This window comes from Anolis carolinensis, unplaced genomic scaffold, assembly GCF_035594765.1.
Source record: "Anolis carolinensis isolate JA03-04 unplaced genomic scaffold, rAnoCar3.1.pri scaffold_14, whole genome shotgun sequence".
Classification (NCBI taxonomy): Eukaryota; Metazoa; Chordata; class Lepidosauria; order Squamata; family Dactyloidae; genus Anolis; species Anolis carolinensis.
The window spans coordinates 12,865,402-12,873,578 of NW_026943825.1; the positions used below are offsets into that span (position 1 = coordinate 12,865,402).

General features: G+C 43.9%; 1 long non-coding RNA gene across 1 annotated transcript; it reads right to left on the bottom strand.

The window, feature by feature from the left end:
• Nucleotides 1–7,514: 7,514 nt before the first annotated feature.
• LOC134294359 (uncharacterized) lies at nucleotides 7,515–7,956 on the bottom strand. Its single transcript, XR_010001300.1, has 2 exons — nucleotides 7,855–7,956; nucleotides 7,515–7,824 (listed from the first exon to the last, which is right to left on the bottom strand). It is a non-coding gene; the product is annotated as an uncharacterized LOC134294359 (long non-coding RNA).
• Between the last annotated feature and the right edge of the window lie 221 nt (nucleotides 7,957–8,177).

Below are 8,177 nucleotides of genomic sequence, written 5' to 3' on the forward strand. Positions count from 1 at the left end.
GAGGACAAGAGTGCATCCATACTGGAAAATGAATGGAGTTTGGCACCACTTTCAATGCAACAGGAATCGTGGAAGATGTAGTTTGGCAATGTCTTGAGCCATCTCAGACTTATCAGCTCCCAGGATTCCATAGCAATGAGCAGTGGCAGTTAAAGTGGCACCAAACTGCATTACTCGTAAAGTGCGTTCTTTCACAATAATTTTGCCATTTTGACTCCAGTCTCATGTTGCTTGGCCGCGAGGTGTTAGATTTTGGGATCTGTAGTGGTTCCCGAACGATGTCACTTCTCACATCCTACCGAGATCACTCATAAAAACTTTGCTATGCCCTGGAACCCTACTCATTATCAGATATACGTATCTGTTTCCCCAGAGACATGTTTGCTTTAATCTTGTGAGCTGCCTGACATCCATTGGGCCAGCAGAACCGGCTCCAAACTGCTTGCATCGCGGAAAAAAAAATCCTAATGGGAATTTGGAAAAGAAAACGGCAACGTTCATGCCATGTTGAAGGTTTTCATGGCCGGAAACACTAGGTTTCTGTTAGTTTTCCAGGCTGTCCGGCCATGTTCCAGAAGCATTGTTTCTTGATATTTCGCTCACAGTTGTAGCAGGCATCCTCAGAGGTAGGAGCCCCCAGTGGCGCAGTGGGTTAAACCCTTGTGCCTAAAGGTTGGTTTTTTTCTGCTCCAAACAACGGTGGGACCTTTTGGTCTTTGCTGTCAGGTGATCTTTAGTAAAGGTAAAGGTAAGCCAGCCTGATATTTTCTATCCAGAAGCAGGTTCCACCTCCTAGTAAAGGTAAAAGTTTCCCCTTGATTTTAAGTGTCTGACTCTGGGGGTTGATGCTCATCTCCATTTCTAAGCCGAAGAGCCGTCATTGTCCGTAGACACCTCCAAGGTCATGTGGCCACTGGCATGACTGCATGGAGCGCCGTTACCTTCCCGCTGGAGCGGTACCTATTGATCTACTCACATTTGCATGTTTTCGAACTGCTAGGTTGGCAGGAGCTGGAGCTAACAGCGGGTGCTCACTCTGCTCCCGGATTTGAACCTGGGGCCTTTTGGTCCGCAAGTTCAGCAGCTCACTGGTTTAACCAACTGCACCACTGGGGGCTCCAATAATAATAATAATATTAATAATAATAATAATATGTGGAATATGTAAAGCAAAGTGAAGAACCTGCTTTGATTGAAGTCAAAAATTAGAAACTCCTCAAAACACAGCAGACAAAGAATCAGTACAAGAAAACCGCACTACAAACTAGAGCTGACAGCTGGCACAACAAAACATTGCATGGAAAGTTCCTTGACAAAATTGAAGGAAAAGCTGATAAGGAGAAGACCTGGCTCTGGCTCACGAATGGGACCCTGAAGAAGGAGACAGAAGGCCTGATCCTTGCAGCCCAGGAGCAAGACATCAGGACAAAGGCCATTCAGGCCAAGATCGAAAAATCAGCTGATGACCCAAAATGCAGACTGTGCAAGGAAACAGACGAAACCATGGATCATCTCCTCAGCTGATGTAAGAAAATCGCACAGACAGACTACAAACAGAGGCACAACTATGTGGCCCAAATGATCCATTGGAAATTATGCCTCAAGTACCACCTCCCAGCAGCAAAGAACTGGTGGGATCACAAACCTGCAAAAGTATTGGAAAATGAGCACGCAAAGATACTGTGGGACTTCCGAATCCAGACTGACAAAGTTCTGGAACACAACACACCAGACATCACAGTTGTGGAAAAGAAAAGGTTTGGATCATGGATGTTGCCATCCCAGGTGACAGTCACATTGACGAAAAACAACAGGAAAAACTCAGCCGCTCTCAGGACCTCAAGATTGAACTTCAAAGACTCTGGCAGAAACCAGTGCAGGTGGTCCCGGTCGTGATGGGCACACTGGGTGCCGTGCCAAAAGATCTCAGCCGGCATTTGGAAACAATAGACATTGACAAAATTATGATCTGCCAACTGCAAAAGGCCACCCTACTGGGATCAGCACGCATCATCCGAAAATACATCACACAGTCCTAGACACTTGGGAAGTGTTCGACTTGTGATTTTGTGAAACGAAATCCAGCATATCTATCTTGTTTGCTGTGTCATAATAATAATAATAATAATAATAATAATACATCGCACAGTCCTAAACGCTTGGGAAGTGTTTGACTTCTGTTTGTGTGATATGAAATCCAGCATATCTATCTTGTTTGCTGTGTCATAATAATAATAATAATAATAATAATAATAATAATAATAATAATAATAATAGTACATTGCACAGTCCTAAACGCTTGGGAAGTGTTTGACTTGTGATTTTGTTATACGAAATCCAGCATATCTATCTTGTTTGCTGTGTCATAATAATAATAATAATAATAATAATAATAATAATAATAATAATAAATTACGATCTGCCAACTGCAAAAGGCCACCCTGCTGGGATCTGCTTGCATCATCCGAAAATACATCACACAGTCCTAGACACTTGGGAAGTGTTCGACTTGTGATTTTGTGATACGAAATCCAGCATATCTTTCTTGTTTGCTGTGTCATAATAAATAATAATCATCATCATCATCATCATCATACACTATTATAATTGTATATTATATATTACATGTAATATACAGCTCAGCATTTTAGCTTGCTGCGCCTCCAGGGGCTCTTTAGAAGATCCAAAATATGTCTTTTGCTTATGGAAGCTTTACACAATCCACTTGTTTATCTTCCAAACCCCATTTTATACCGTGGTGTAGCAAAATGGTTACTGGGCGGCTTGCAATTGTTTAAATCTAAACACATTAAAGCAACCCAAAGATCAACCATAGATGTAATTGAAGGATCACCCGCCTGTTTTAGGCATCCAGGCCCCTTTAACTGATCCTGCAGTGCCCACAAAAACCTCACCCAGGGGAGGAATCATCCTGACTTGGCAGACGTTCCCCATCCAGGAGCTCCGTCTGGCTCCTCCCGTGGTTCTTGCCCGAGGGCCCTGCCACTCCAGCGATACCCCTTTCCCTTTCGACAGCTTTGGGGCTTTTCGGAGACTCAAATCTTGCTGCTCGCTCAGATCTTTGGAGATGAACGGGTTCTGAAGTGACACCATAAGCTTTTTGTTGTATCATAGAAATATTAATTCAAAAGTGGGTGTGTATGCGTTTGTGTGTTCCTCAACGTTGTCTGGGTGTTGTTGGGACCACGACCTGGCTGTTTTCTTCTTTTTCGAGCTCTGAGAAGGCCGAGTGGCAATGGTGGGCAGGTTCACGTTGGGGCTATTCCAACCTTCCCCCATTTCCCTTATACAGTGTTCCCTCACTTATTGCTGGAGTTAGGTTCCAGGACCACCCACAATAAGTGAAAATCCGCAAAGTAGGGACACTATAAAAAAGGTAAAGGTTTCCCCTGACGCTAAGTCCAGTCATGTCTGACTCTGGGGGTTGGTGCTCATCTCCATTTCTAAGCCTAAGAGACGGCGTTGTCCGTAGACACCTCCAAGGTCATGTGGCCATTGGCATGACTGCATGGAGCGCCGTTACCTTCCCGCCGGAGCGGTACCTATTGATCTACTCACATTGGCATGTTTTCGAACTGCTAGGTTGGCAGGAGCTGGAGCTAAGAGCGGGTGCTCATTCTGCTCCCGGGATTTGAACCTGGGATCTTTTGGTCCGCAAGTTCAGCAGCTCAGAGCTTTAACACACTGTGCCACCAGGGGCCCCTTGACAATATCATGGGGCAGCTTAAAAAGCCAGTGGGATTTTGGCCTGCATCAATAGGATTATAGTGCCTAGATCCAGGGAAGTCATGCTACCCTTCTCTTCTGCTTTGGTCGGACCACACCTAAAATCTCACTGTGTCCAATTCTGGGCACCGCAATTGAAGGGGGATGCTGAGAAGTTGGAATGTGTCCAGAGGATGGTGACCCAAAGGATCGAGGGAGTGAACAAGCCCTATGAGGAGCGGCTTAAAGAACTGGACATGTTTAGCCTGCAAAAGAGAAGGTTGAGAGGAGACATGATAGCCATGTATAAATATGTGAGGGGAAGTCATTGGGAGGAGGGAGCAAGCTTGTTTTCTGCTGCCCTGCAGACTAGGACGCAATGGGACAATGGCTTCAAACTACAGGAAAGGAGATTCGACCTGAACATCAGGAAGAACTTCCTCACTGTGGAACTTTCTGCCCCGGACTGTGATGGAGGCTCCTTCTTTGGAGGCTTTTAAGCAGAGGCTGGATGGCCGTCTGTCAGCGGTGCTTTGAATGAGATTTTCCTGCTTCTTGCAGGGGGTTGGACTGGATGGCCCGTGAGGTCTCTTCCAACTCTACGATTCTACAATTCTACGATTCTATGATTCTAACAAGTTCCAGGTGTTTCCGGCAGTGACTCAGAGGAGTTTTCCTTGAACACCTGAACATCAGGAAGAACTACCTACCTGGATTTCAGTAAGGCCTTCGACAAAGTCCCCCACGACCTTCTGGCAAACAAACTAGTAAAATGTGGGCTAGACAAGACTACGGTTAGGTGGATCTGTAATTGGCTAAGCGAACGAACCCAAAGGGTGATTCTCACCAATGTGTCGTCTTCTTCATCTTGGAAAGAAGTCACGAGTGGAGTGCTGCAGGGTTCTGTCCTGGGCCCGGTTCTGTTTAACATCTTTATTAACAACTTAAACGAAGGGTTAGAAGGCACGGTCATCAAGTTTGCAAATGACACCAAACTGGGAGGGATAGCTAACACTCCAGAAGACTGGAGCAGAATTAAAACGATCTTGACAGACTAGAGAGATGGGCCGAAACTAACAAAATGAAGTTCAACATGGACAAAAACTTCACTTCGGCATAAAAAATGGAATGCAAAGAGACAGAATGGGGGACTGTGCCGTCCGCCGGACAATAAAAAACTATAAAACTGAAACGTGCTGTCCTTTATCCGGGCGAACTGCAAATCCCTATAAGCTGTCCTATAGATATTGAACGACTGAGTCTGGATAACTTCAAAAAAGGATGTTTATTCATACAAGGTTGTAAACCTGGCACAGATCTTAAAGTTGCAGAAAATGAAACAAATTTCCATAGGTTTTAGTTGCAGAATTATCCCTGGTTCCAGAAGGCAAAGGTGATTATAAAACCACTATACCCTAATCACGCTGCCTATATTAGAAGGAGAAACTCTTTCCTTCCCTACCTTTACAGCAAAGATTAGTTCTAGAAGCGACAGAATAACCCTGCTCCTCTAACTAGATTTCCTATTCCAGATCAATATAATTCAATACTTATCTAATTTGGATAGGCTTAGATTGGCCTGGTTTTGAGGATGATTTGTCCCAGTTAGCTTTGCACAGCTCCAGCACGTTGGAAGACTATAGCCAGAATGAAGCTCCAAAATGGAGACTAGACCCTGGTAAAAAGGGCGGTCCTAAGATGTTGCACTCTTTGACCAATCACTGCAAAGAAAACTGCAGCCAGCTCTTGCAGATTCCAAGCCACTTTTCCTAGGCTTTTGCAGCCAGAGGCTCAAACAAAATGTAAAGGAGGGAAAACAAACAAACGACCAATAGGTAAGGCAAACCATCGTCCTGGGGGACGGAACAGGGACGATGCCTGGCTTGACAGCAGTGTGTGTGAAAAAGACCTTGGAGTACTTGCGGACAACAAGTTAAACATGAGCCAACAATGTGATGCGGCAACGAAAAAAGCCAATGGGATTCTGGCCTGCATCAATAGGGGAATAGCGTCTAGATCCAGGGAAGTCCTGCTCCCCTCTATTCTGCCTTGGTCAGACCACACCTGGAATCACACTGTGTCCAGTTTTGGGCACCACAGTTGAAGGGAGATGTTGGCAAGCTGGAAAGCGTCCAGAGGAGGGCAACTAAAATGATTAAGGGTCTGGAGAACAAGCCCTATGAGGAGAGGCTCAAAGAGCTGGGCATGTTTAGCCTGCAGAAGAGAAGGCTGAGAAGAGACATGATAGCCATGTACAAATATGTGAGGGGAAGTCATAGGGAGGAGGGAGCAAGCTTCCTTTCTGCTGCCCTGCAGACTAGAACGCAATGGGACAATGGCTTCAAACTACAGGAAAGGAGATTCCACCTGAACATCAATTAGAGCCTCCTCCTCACTCTGCAAACTTCTCATTCTTCTAAGTTGGATCATGAAGGGCATGTACTCCAAGTTTGGGCTTGATGCGTCAAGCCATGCTGGAGCCTTTGGTAGAACAAACCAACTTTGTAGAACAGACCAACTTACATACTAGGCATGTCCAATCGATGAAAAAAATGTTTCAGTTCTCGTTTCTTAAGTAGGGGTTGTTGGCTCTTCGATATAGAAAGTGTTTCCGAATTCTTCACCCAAAAATTTAGGATATTTATGAAAATTCGTAATGATTCTAAATGTTTCTAAAATGGCGCATGCGCATGCGCAATTGCCAAATAAAAGGAACCGGGGGGGGGGGACTTTTACAGGGCTCTCCCGCCCTTATTTCTGGAGCTATCCTCATCAAATTTGGTACAGTGGGAGAACACATTCAACACTCTTAGTTCAACAAATTGCAGAACGTTTCCTTTCTCCTATGATTTTTGGCGAATTTTCATACTTTTTATAATACACTATTTTTTAATATTTGAAGAAACCTGTTCCTGGTTTGAAAGTCTTATTTCCTGTTCAATTGGGTTCTTATCACTGTGAAAGTCCCTCTTCTACTTGTGTATCTTTGTTTTTGTGGCCGGAAATTTGCAGACTTTGAAAACTAGAAATTCCCTTGATACATTTTTAAGCAAGAAGGACACTGGAAATCAATGGTGTCTCTGGCTATGTGATCCCACAAGCCTCAACTTAATGCCTTCAATTAGAAATGGACCTGTGACCACGCCAAGCAATGCCCTTGCAAGTTGTGCAAAGATACTTTGAAAACTAGAAATTCCCTTGCTGTATTTGTAAGCAAGAAGGACATTGTAAATCAATGGTGTCTCTGGTTATGTGATCCCACAAGCCTCAACCCAATGCCTTCAATTAGAAATGGACCAGTGACCACCACGCCAAGCAATCCCCTGGCAAGGTGTGCAAAGATACTTTGAAAACTAGAAATTCCATTGCTAAGAGAAGGAACCAGCAACAAAACCCTAACCCTTTCTCCAACCCCCTCTGTGGGAACATCCAGACTGAGCCCCTTCACCCTCTCTCTCCCTCAAGACACGAGGCTTGCTTGCTTTCGGTTTGCAGACCACCACCGTCTCCGCGCAAAAAAATTTTTTGGGGGTGGGGGGGGTGTACAGATGTGTGACAGGGATGGAATCCTTTTTTTGATCCCACCACACACACAGATACCACCAATTATAAAGATGTCTTATGGATGTTGATTTTAAATATTTATTTATTTAATTATCTTCTTCGCTGCCACCAATGGAGGAGATGTCAGGCGGATGGCACTGGTTCTTTTTAATGATTTCTTTGTTTATTTTACCTCAGATTATGATGTTGCTTAACTTGGTATATAATTGTGACAGAGACTTAGATGGAATTAAATCAAAACAAGTTTATTGCTTGTACAGAGCTTGATGGTTTCTTATAACTTTTTAAAGGCACTTAGCTTAATGGTTACAAACAGATATGAGGTGTTCAAACTTTCAAAATACTTCTTCCTCTCAGCTAAACTAAAACCTGATCCTCCTGGATCTACTGGGATTAACTTTCCCTAATCCACAGCCTCTGTAAATGACCCTAAACAAGTCCCCTAACTTGCTTAGTCTGGCCTAATAGAGGTCTGTCCTTCTGGTTCCCTTCAGTCTTGAAACCAGACTGCTCCCTGTGATTTAAAATCACAGACTGTCTAAAATAAATCCTTTTATTTTAGACCTGACTCAAATTCTTTTATTTGAGTCACCCTGATCCTCCACATGAGAATCAGTCTTCTTCCTGCGACTAAAAATCACAGACTGAAACTGGGTTTTAAAACATTCCCCCTTTTCCTTTCCAAATGGCGGTTGGCTCCGCCCCCGTTGTCATAGCAACTTCCTCAGAAGGCTAAGATGGCTACCTTCCCCTACATATTATCAACTCCAATACTCACCCATTTTAAACATAGCCAAACCTGACTGTTTAAACAAAATCAAACAAACATGTCATCTATAAATCAAAATAAAATCACACACTTCTTTACAGGGGGAAATTAACGAAAC